At 39.4% G+C, this 11,600-nt stretch overlaps 1 pseudogene; it reads left to right on the forward strand.

The window, feature by feature from the left end:
* The first annotated feature begins 293 nt into the window (after window positions 1-293).
* Window positions 294-10,246, forward strand: LOC108708544 (annotated as a pseudogene).
* The last annotated feature ends 1,354 nt before the right edge of the window (window positions 10,247-11,600 follow it).

Below are 11,600 nucleotides of genomic sequence, written 5' to 3' on the forward strand. Positions count from 1 at the left end.
CTATCTAACAATTATCTATCTATCTATCTATCTATCATCTATCTATCTATCTATCTATCTATCTATCTATCTATCTATCTATCTATCTATCTATCTATCTATCTATCTATCTATCTAAACAAAGCTGCAGGAATACATGGTGGTAGCAAAACAATCCTATTTTGGTTTGAATTATTTTTTTACCACAACTAGGTTTGAGGATATTCAAATTACATAAAGATCCCTTATATGAAAAAACCCAGGTCCCAAGCATTCTGGGTAATAGATCCTATACCGGTATATATATGTATGTATATGTTATAGTATGCATTAAAATCTTATTTATTTAAGCCATCTGTACATAGAGAAATCACTACATTGAAATAACGCAGCCATGCCTAAAAAAGCTGGGAAAAAATTGAGCAAGCTGAGCCACATGAGTGAAGAGGAACGATTGCTTTACATGCAGCAGAAATTACTGGCAGAGGAGGAGCAGAGCAAAAAGAAGGAAGACATGTTGATGCAGTTTCTAAAGGTAATTATGCACAGCAGTTATGCCTAGAGACACAGGTTGCATTGTGTAATGCACTTATTAATAGGGCATAGAACTGAAGTTCAAAATTCTGCCCCTTTGACTCCGGCACTTGCTTTGGCTGGTCAAGCTGCACTTGATACCTTGAAGTGGAATAAAAATCTTGCACTGGGTGCAAGGCAGCCATGTGTACTCAAAAGCCTGGCAGGTGTTAAATACAGGGCTGTGTAGCTCCTTGCATCACAAAGGTTGTGTGTTACATGTTATGAGTGATCAGCAAGCTAGGGACGTTCCAGGGGATACCCATATGCACCAGCCCTTCTATACCCGCACCCGACCCTAACACACGTGCCCCCAATCCGACTTCCACTTTCCTTTTATAAACCTGCGCCACCTCACCAATGATGTCACAAAAGGTGCAGACAGGCAAGCGCCTATAAAATAGGAAGTCGGTAGTGTAAGGTCACAGACAGGGACCCCGCAAATGGGGGAGTGAGGTCAGCCCGCACCCGCCCAACCCCGCAGGTCCTGCGGGTATTGGACAGGCCCTCACTTCACTAATATGCAGCACTCCCACATTCTCACTAAAGCTTGAAGTCACACACATTTTTTTCATATAATCTACTTGTGTATTAGCCTAAACCTATCCTTTAGCAAAACATAGCATTTTTTGTTGCTGATCTTTATTCCCTGTTTAATTTGTCCCCCCTCAGGATAAACTTGCTAAAGAGGAGCAGAGTAGCAAAATTAACTTGAACAAGCTGAATGTGCAGTGGCGCTCAGTGCTGCGGGAGGTGAAAACAAAAGAACTGCGCAAAGATATAGAGATTCTCATTCAGACCTTTGAAAGGGTTGTGGACTGCAAGGACAGTGTTATTAAGGTACACTTTAACACCAGCACTCAAACCCTCTAACTTTAGAAAATCATTGGGGGTTAATATAATTAAAGGTGCTAAATTTGCAACAGGTTTAGGATCCCATATCGATCAAATCAACAGGTAACATTTACCGGTCAGCTGTTTAAAAGCAAACATCTGATTGGTTGCTATGAGTTTTTAGACCTGTGCAAACTTTACCTCTGTTATTACTTTACCCTATTATTTTCTTGTTGTGCTTAAACATTGAGACAGAGCTGTAAAGTGTTTTTTTAATTATCATGTTTTAAATTTAAAGGCTAATTTTATCGCCATCCTTTTATAATAGGCCTTAGCACAGGATGTTGAAGAAGCTGAGGGACAATATGCTCATGCCCTGTGTGGACACCTTCAGAACATTGATCAGCTGTTGGAGCTGCAGAGGGAGCGCCTTGCACTGTTGCAGGAAGAATATCAACAAGAGTTAAATGCCATACAAAAAGAATTTGAGAAAGAAAGGTTTGTATACTACTGCTATCACTTGAAAAAGAGTATAGGCATATATTGTTGAGCTCATGAATTTGATCAGTGTGCAGTCACACACTGACCTCAGCTTCAGCTTTGCTGTGTGTGACCACACACAGGCTGATCGAATTTAAATCAATGGAGCAGGGGCACTGATCAGATCTGCTTCTCTCAACCTGCAAAAATACACAGGCTGACAACCACCTCTGACAACAGCCTGCGTGCCCATAGCATTATAAACTATGAGGACAGAGCAAAAGGATGGTCATTTCCTGACTTGGAGGGAGTCATTCACAGCCCATCTTTTTAAATTTGAAAATTGAATTTGAAAACTGTCCACATTGTGCTGTGTCCCTTCTGTGAAAGACAAGAAAAGGGTGATCCATTATGTATACATATGTAGTAAAACAAACTTACATTTCACCTGAACAGCCTCTTGGCCTCATCCTGCCAGGCTTACTGTAATAATAGTAAAATAAATAAGTACTCTTACAGCATTTTGATAAGAGACACCCCCAATGAAAGCACATTCCAACTCATAACTCATAACTGACTTCATCATCACTCCACCTCCTGTCTGGTTACACAAACGTAAAGGAAATGAGTTGTTGGTCAAGAGGAGGAAAGTGCTTAAAGGGATTCTGTCATCGGAAAACATGTTTTTTTCAAAACACATCAGTTAATAGTGCTACTCCAGCAGAATTCTGCACTGAAATCCATTTCTCAAAAGAGCAAACAGATTTTTTAATATTCAATTTTGAAATCTGACATGGGGCTAGACATTTTGTCAATTTCCCAGCTGCCCCTGGTCATGTGACTTGTGCCTGCACTTTAGGAGAGAAATGCTTTCTGGCAGGCTGCTGTTTTTCCTTCTCAATGTAACTGAATGTGTCTCAGTGAGACATGGGTTTTTATTGAGTGCTGTTCTTAGATCTACAAGCAGCTGTTATCTTGTGTTAGGGAGCTGCTATCTGGTTACCTTCCCATTGTTCTTTTGTTTGGCTGCTGGGGGGGAAAGTGAGGGGGATGATATCACTCCAACTTGCAGTACAGCAGTAAAGAGTGATTGAAGTTTATCAGAGCACAAGTCACATGACTTGGGGCAGCTGGGAAATTGACAATATGTCTAGCCCCATGTCAGATTTCAAAATTGAATATAAAAAAATCTGTTTGCTCTTTTGAGAAATGGATTTCAGTGCAGAATTCTGCTGGAGCAGCACTATTAACTGATTCATTTTGAAAAATTTTTTTTTTCCCATGACAGTATCCCTTTAAGAAGTTTAGTGTTGTTCTGCCTCTGGTAGCCAGCAATATAATAACCAGTTAACCTATACTGACAATATGGGGATAAGGATTTTATATGCATTGACAAGTTGTCATCAATGTAAGGCACAAACTGAAATTACTAGAGGAGATGAATATAGAAATGTTTTCTATTTAAGACATTTTGTTTTAAGCATACAATTATAAAATATTATGATTGGAAAATCGAATCTAGTTATTATGCTTTCTGGTTTCAAGGGTAAATGACCAGATAGCATTTAAAATTCCACGCTGAAAAACTACCCTTTAAAAGATTCATTTATTTTAAAACTATGGATCATGTTGTAGCTAACAGGTTTGTTTTTGTAAGTAATTGTTACTAGAGGTTCCTAAAAAAAGATATGACCTCAAAGAGGAACATGGTGGATTGAAAAGGTAATGTAATAGCATCAAGGTAATGTAATAGCATAGCACAGCAGTGTGATAAAGCACAGGCAAAGCCAATGTTAAGATTGTTGTTAAAAAAGGTTAGTTTTTCCAGTGTCAATTTAATAACCATGGGAAATGATGGCCACTTTTTTACTCTCATTCAGATAAATGAATATTATTTGTTAATGAATTTCCATTTTAATAATCATTTTGCTGTTATTTGTTTGTTTAATAGGAAGATGATCATCCAACAAAAGGAAACAGAAGTTACGTACCTGCAAAATGTTTTACTGGCCATGGAACATAACACTACAGAGAGTGAAAATGAGGACAAACTGGAGTATCAGAGCATGAGAGATGAAATCAAAAATAAGGTAAAGACATGCAAACCTTCGCACAGTGGTTCAACCACCTTAAAGGAGAAGGAAAGCCATTTAGCACTTGGGGGTGCCAAATGTTAGGCAGACACATGCGCAGTAAAATGAAAAAGCCAACTTTTTAGTTGAAGTTTGGCTTTTCACTCTAATGTGCATGTGCAGCCGTGCGAAGAAACCGGAAGAGGATCACTCCGTGGTGCTCACTGGAATAACCCCGGGCCAGTGCAGTTTTCTGCTGATAGGAGCACTGGCCCAGGGTTTCAGGTAAGTATATACATTCACTTGGGGTTGCCTAACATTTGGCACTCCCAAGTGCTAAACGACTTTCCTTCTCCTTTAACAAAATAATTTGAGGGATTCTCTGGGCAGGCACCTCCCCACACACAGGTTTAAAAACTCTACAGACGTCCAATACCAAAGGATGTTTTTCACTGCCAAACTTTAAACTTTACTTTTGGGCAAGTCAACTGGCCTACTCACACTGGTGGTTTGCCCCTGCCACAGACAACCCATTATCACGCTTGAGGCTGCAGCACTGCACTTTATTGAAGCACTGGCCAGTTTACCTTACTGTGGCCACTCACCTGACTATGAAATCAACCCCTGATGAAAACATTATCAATGTCTTTTAAAAATCACAAAATTTAAACCTTTTCTATTTGATGCTTTAAAGAGAACGTATAACGTATATTCTTTATAAAGTATATTCTATAGATAGTCCAATCATCCTGAATGTCAGATCCAATTATACCAGGAATGTCTAACCTAAGACCATCCTGATTTTGTTAAACTAAAAGTTCAAGCAGTTCACTGGCTGCCAATCAGCTGTAGCAGTTGCCCATCACCGAGTTATATAAGTTAAAATGATATTTCTGGGAAACCATTTCATAATCAGTAATAACTTAGTATTGTTTTTCTTGAACATAGAAACAGCTGGCTAATTTTTACAAATGTGAATTATTTTCAAAGATATGGGGGTTTGGGATCTTTTCCATCAGAGTTTGGAGGAGAAGCATGCCCTGTGAGTATTGCTGGAAGAGACCGTGGAAGATCTCTGGAAGCAATTTCAGGCGGCCCTCAAAAACTATACAGACTCCACAGAGGACCGCAGGATAACGTTTGAAACCCTAAAAGCTAAAGATGAGAAAAGAAATTCAGATGCAAATGAAGAAGCTCCAGAAAATCCAGGTAACCACATACAATAATTGACTTAATTAATTTAATTTAATGTCACAGAGATATTGCACCTAAATGTAAATTGTCACGCTTATATTTGCAGTTCAATCGAATTCTGACTTATTTTCTTTTCCATGCTTTTGCACAGTATGCACCTTTAGGCAGTTGTTCCTTCCTATGGCTGTCATGGTTGGGGTTGTTTGCAAGGGGACACAATTAATCTTTACAAGTATATTAGACGGCATTATAGACAGATAACAGGGGGATCTTTTTTCATTTGGAAAGATCAGTGAACCATAGGTTGCCCATTTAAACTAGAGGAACAGAACTTTCATTTGAAGCAGCAAAGATTGTTCTTCATGATGGGGGCAGTGAGGTTGTGGGATGCCTTGCCTGGTGATGTTGTGATGGCAGAGTCTGTTAATGCCGTTAAAGGAAAACTATTCCCCCAAAATGAACACTTAAGCAACAGATAGTTTACATCATATTAAGTGGCATATTAAAGAATCTTACCAAACTGGTCTATATTTTTAAGTAAATCTTGCCATTTTACATCTCTTGCCTTGAATCACCATTTCGTAATGGTCTCTGTGCTGCCTCAGTGATCACCTGACCAGAAATACTGCAGCTCTAACTGTAACAGGAAGAAGTGTTGAAGCAAAATACAGAACTCTGTCTGTTAATTGGCTCATGTGACCTAACAAGTGTGGTTTGTTTGGTATGTTTGTGTGCACCGTGAATCATACTATCCCAGGGGGCGGCCATTATTTTTTAAAATGGCAATTTCTATTTAGGATTACACAATGGCACATACTGACTCTGTGTATGTCAGTACAGCTACATACTGGAAGGAGTGAATGGGAGTGCATCTGCATTTCTCCACCTGCATTTTATATAGAGTATAAAAAATTATAAATACAGAACCAATCAGATGTTTGCTTTCATTTTCAAACTGGCCGTGATTATTCTCAATCCTATTGGGTTTAATATTAATTTTTAGCAGACTTATGGTATGGTGATCCAAATTAGGCTAAATATCCCTTATCCAGAAACCCCCAGGTCCTAAGCTGCACCCTGTACCTGTGCAAGCTTTCATGTTCTAAATTTCTTTATGATAAAGTAAATATAGCTTGTAGGGGTGCATGTAGGGTGCTCAGCTGTGACCAATTGTCATCATCATTAATTAAGCTTTCTGCCAATTCAGGATTCTATAACCACCCTCAAAAACCTGATTGCAACACATACCCGAGAAAGTGGAGAGCAGAATCGTAGGCTGCGTGAGGATAAAGAAGTGGTGCACAAGCAGTTCCAGAAACTGAATAGTCAGATGAATCAAGCAAGAGCTGCAGAGCACAGTCGCCTTGCAACCCTGACCATGCAGAGCAATGCTACCCTGAAGGAACTACAGCGCATTATAGAAAAGGTAACATAAGTGGTCAGTTAAGAAAGCAACTGCATTGTACAAAGTGCAATTGGGACACAATTCACCATGTATTTAATCTATAATTCTGGATTTTCTCCACAATGACAAAGTAATTGCAGCTGCCCTCCAAGATGCCCTCTCTTATTATGATAAACGTTTTTTTTTTTTTCACTTTTGTGCATTTTTTTTTTATAACATTTTTTGTATTTATTGTTATAGGGCACATAAGAAAATTAAAAACTTTCCTGTAAATAATGTAATTCAGTTTATAAAAATGGCTTCTCACAGGATGATAACTTAGTTAGTTTTTTACTGGTTATTTTTCTTCATTGTAGTTTAAATTCCTTTTACTTATATTTTTTAACCCAATCCTTTAATTATAAATAGTATTTGTGAATACATTATGCCTAAAAACATTTCTGTTAGAACTATTGGAAAATGGCATTGCTGAAAAAGGCTCCAGGCAATAAGCAACAATTGTGACTTGTTTCCTCCTTGTACTTCTTCTTATCACATTCTGATTTCTCTGCCCAGGGAGACTCCATACTCCGACTGGCAGAAATGTGCCGCAAACTGGAGCCTGAGGAGGAGAAAGTGCTCCCATTCTACCCATCGTCCCTCAGTAACGAAGAGAAGGAGGAAGCAGAAAGGGCCAGCATTGAAAAGCCAACAGAAGAGCTGGCACTGGTAAGAATGCTTAAAAGCCAATCTTTACTGGAATATATGACAAGCAGTTTTGTAATGTGTTTCAGATATCTAGACCTGATGTCAAGGGTCTAATTTACTGTTACTGGGAGGTGTGCTAGGCATAAAAAATACACACAAACTATGGCATCCATAAAGCAGGTCTACCTATGTTATCTTGTTCTAAGCATCAGTAAATCCATTGTGCTTATTATTTTGACTTGCTAAGGTACAAGGGATTGCGCTGCTGGAGAGTGAGTGGAAAGTTTACAAAGTTGTTATTGATAACCCCTGGGAGCAGCATAGCATGTTAAGCACAGCATAATTTTAAAAAATAATTTAGTACAGAAATTTGGAACATACAGTACATTAAAGGAGAAGGAAAGTCATCTTGCACTTGGGGGTCCCAAATGTTAGGAGGAAGACGGAAGAGGATCGCTCCGTGGTGCTAACTGGTATAACCCCGGGCCGGTGCAGTTTTCTGCTGATAGGAACACTGGCCTGGGGTTTCAGGTAAGTCAATACAATCACTTGGGGTGCCTAACAAGCACCCTCAAGTGCACAAAGGCTTTCCTTTTCCTTTAAAGGAAAAGGAATGGTATAATTACTAGGGGGCTGCCAAATGACACCCCATGTCATTATAATCACGTACCTGAGACACTGAGCCAGGGCTCCTGTTAGCTAAAAGAAGAAACAATATTATGAGTGACACGCCACCATCACCTTTTTCTTTTTAATTCTTCTCTCTGGGAAGGGTGTGCATGCACAGTAGAGTGAAATACTGCACTTAAAAGTAAAAAGCAGCCAGTCTAGCTAGTGCAGTGTGTGCAAAAGTGCTCTCTGCACTAGCAATGTGGACCCCCTTTGACCCTCTCCGTCGCTAATGTTTTAAGCATGGAGTGGGAAAGGGGGGCTGTGTTTGAGTGATGTGTGCTGTATTATTTTGGTGCAACTGTGCTGCGGCAATTGTCACAGTGTGCTGTGTGAACCCTGAAGCTACTGTCTGGTCAGGAGGTGGCGGTAGCTCCAGAGAACCCCTGTGTCAATAGGTGGAAGGGAATGCAGAAAGAACTGAGTGGTGCCAAGTGCAACTATATGGATGTGCGAAGAGTGCATTTTGATGCAAGCACTTTAAAGTGGTTTTACATGCAACTGAGCACAAGTTGCCCACTGTGCCTGTGGTCGTAAATGTCTAGGATTCCATTTGCTCATTTCCCTTATGCACATAATCAGAGCATTTACAAGAATGCCCTGCCTATGTGAAAATCATAACTCCTTGAATGCTAAATGTTCACCATTTAGCATCAGACAATCAGGGGCAGATTTATCATAATGTGAGATTAGTTATCACCACAGAAAATCTCTCCTACTTTCTATTCGTTCCTACTGGCTTTTTAGAATTGTAATTGTAGAATCAAATGGCAAACTCTAACTTTCATCCATTCATAAATATGAATTATTACTGCGATTATTTATCACCCGAAAACGCGTCTCCATTGAAAATAACGGAAATCGCTGGTGGTAAAACCAGCATATCACCCGAAGTTGTCTCTGGAGGAAACTTCTGCCCATTGGCTAATGACTTTAGGCTCTGGCGGATATTTGGGAGAGAGGAAGCTCATTATATAGAGCTGTTACTCTTTAAACATGCTCTTCTGAATCAAAGGGAAAGGGGGGAGAAAGGGCAAAATGATTGCACTAATAGCAGTTTGTAATCAAAAAAATAGATTATTGTTAAAAGAAAACAGAACACACTTTTACTTCAAGCCAATTTGATTGGCTCATGTATATTCCCCCTTTAAGGTAATGGAGAGTTCAGAATCTCCTCTCACCTGCAATACAGTATTTGCCTGGTCACTTGTATGTTGGAAAAGGAAAACGAATAGCATATTACACTTGGGGTGCCAAAAGTGACTACTTTTACTTACCTGACACCCCGGGCCGGCGCTCCTATCAGCAGAAAACAGATCCTCTTCCTGCTTCTTCGGGTCTTCTCGCAGTTGCGCATGCGCAGTAGAGCTGAAAGCCAGACTTTAACGGAAAAGCCGGTTATTTTGCTCTACTGTGCATGTGTCTGCCCTGAGATATTTGAAAACCGATGAAGCTGGAAGAGGATCTCTCTGTGGTGCTCGCTAGAAAAACACTGAGCTGGTGCGGTTTTCTGCTGATCGGAGCACCGGCCCTGGGTATCAGGTAAGTAAAAATAGTCACTTGGGGGTGCCACCCCAATTGCAAAATGCTATTCCTTCTCCTTTAAGGAGACATGATTCTTGTACAACAATGTGTGTTCTTGGAAAAGCAGCAAATGTCTGGAATAAAATAAGGGGTTTTTAAAAAAGGGCATGTCCTAAATAATGTAGACAGGCTTTCTTGTCAGAAACCTCCCCTTATTTGGTTACACAAAGGCTCAAACAGCCCCCCACCAAGCCACTAAATAGTGTCAGAACCCACAGATTGCCAATCTGAGCCTGGCTGCAAATACATATTGAAGAATTGACAAATTCACCCGATTTTACAAATGTGATTGTTTAGTGTTTAGTAACTATGCTGCAATTTGAACTGCTGTTATCCGTTATGATTCCACAATTGTTAGTAAATGTGCTTCTTAATTTTGCATCTATTTTGCATTGTTCTGCTTCGTATTGTGTCATACTATAACAATATATTAATCAATATCACTTTCATGCAGCTAATGCAGGATTATAGTGCCCTGGACCAGTTTTGGAAACGCTACAATAAGGTTCTTCTGGAACGCTGGGCGTTAGATCGTGAGAAAGTTGTATTGACCCATGACAACCAGAAACTGCGGTATTTACTCAAACAGTACTTAGATGGCATCTCTGTGAGTGATGAGGTTCTGTCCCAGCAAAATCCACTGCTGATCCTTAACAATCACAGCAACCTGCAACAGAAGCCTCTGCCGGTTCCTGTTACTGATGCAAGAGTCCGTCGGCCTGTCCATAACGTTATTGAAGCCGCTCACATAGTGAGTCAGACATTATGAACGCATAGCTTGCTTTCTGTCATCCCTCCACATGTCTTTACTCATAAGGAGATGCCAGTTACATTGGGATGTTTCTATAGGCAGTATCATACATTTTGTGAGTACCAAGTACACTCCATATAAACCTCTAAATTAAACAAATATACAATAGTATGTAAAGGAATTGTTTAATCTAAAAATCAAAACTGGGTAAATACCGTAGGTAGACTGTACAAAATAAAAAATGTTTCTAATATAGTTAGTTAGGCAAAAATATAATGCACAAAGGCTGGAGTGACTGGATGTCTAACATAATACTTGAAAAAAGGCTTTATTTGTATCTGAGCCAAGATACAAATAAAGGCTTTTTAAATACTGATCCATGGATGGTGCTGTGACTTCACTTATGAAGCACTTTGGAGTTGTAGAGAACAACTTAAAATGAGCACCAGTCTTTTGAAAGCTGATAATTTAGATAAAGTTAGATAATTTATATAATGTTTTAATATGGTTTTAATGTTCTCCTTTTTTACAGTCTATCTGAGGATACACTTTGCTACTTTCTCTGAAATGGGACTACTAATTGACATATTGTCAGATAAGTGAAACAATGTTTTGTATTTTGTTACTTTGGTGCAGCCCCACTAGAGGGTGCTATGATAACAGTGTATAAAAAGGAGAATTTGTATAATGATATGCTAGCTTGACAAAGAGCCGTGCGAGGCTCGAAACGTTGCTATGCTGTCCTGCTGTTTGTAAATAAAGGCAAGTTTTACTTTATCCTGGAGTGCTGCCCATCTCTTCTCTGTGAGATATTCAATGCCAGTTAGATCCAATATATCTTATAGGGGGCTTCCTATCCTAGCAGATGAATTAGAGCTCATTCATGAGCTCTAAATTCTTTATCATGTTCTTTATCATGTTCTTACTACTATCTTATGACAATGATACACCCATCATGTCTGACGTTTAGCATTATTTACTTAACATATTACATCTGCTGAGTGTGCACTGTATTGTCCTGTCCCTGCACTATGCTGACTGTCTTGCAGGAGTTGTATATTTTGGCACTTGCACTTTTTGTCTGTTGTCCGGTACATCTATGTTGTGTGTAGCACCATGGTCCTAGAGGAACGTTGTTTCCTTTCACTGTGTACTGTACAAACGTATATATGGATGAAATGACAATAAACTCTTGACTCTCATATAACCATTGTATGTATTGCATGTAGAGTACAGAATTTCTAGAGATTTTAATAGCGTGAGCTCTAATACATCTTCTAGGCAAAAGGAACCCCCCTATAAGATATATTGGATCTAACTGTCAATGAATATCTGACACCCACCTCCTGCATGAAGACAGAATGAAGAGAAA

The sequence above is a fragment of the Xenopus laevis genome, chromosome 2L, assembly GCF_017654675.1.
Source record: "Xenopus laevis strain J_2021 chromosome 2L, Xenopus_laevis_v10.1, whole genome shotgun sequence".
NCBI classification, from domain to species: Eukaryota; Metazoa; Chordata; class Amphibia; order Anura; family Pipidae; genus Xenopus; species Xenopus laevis.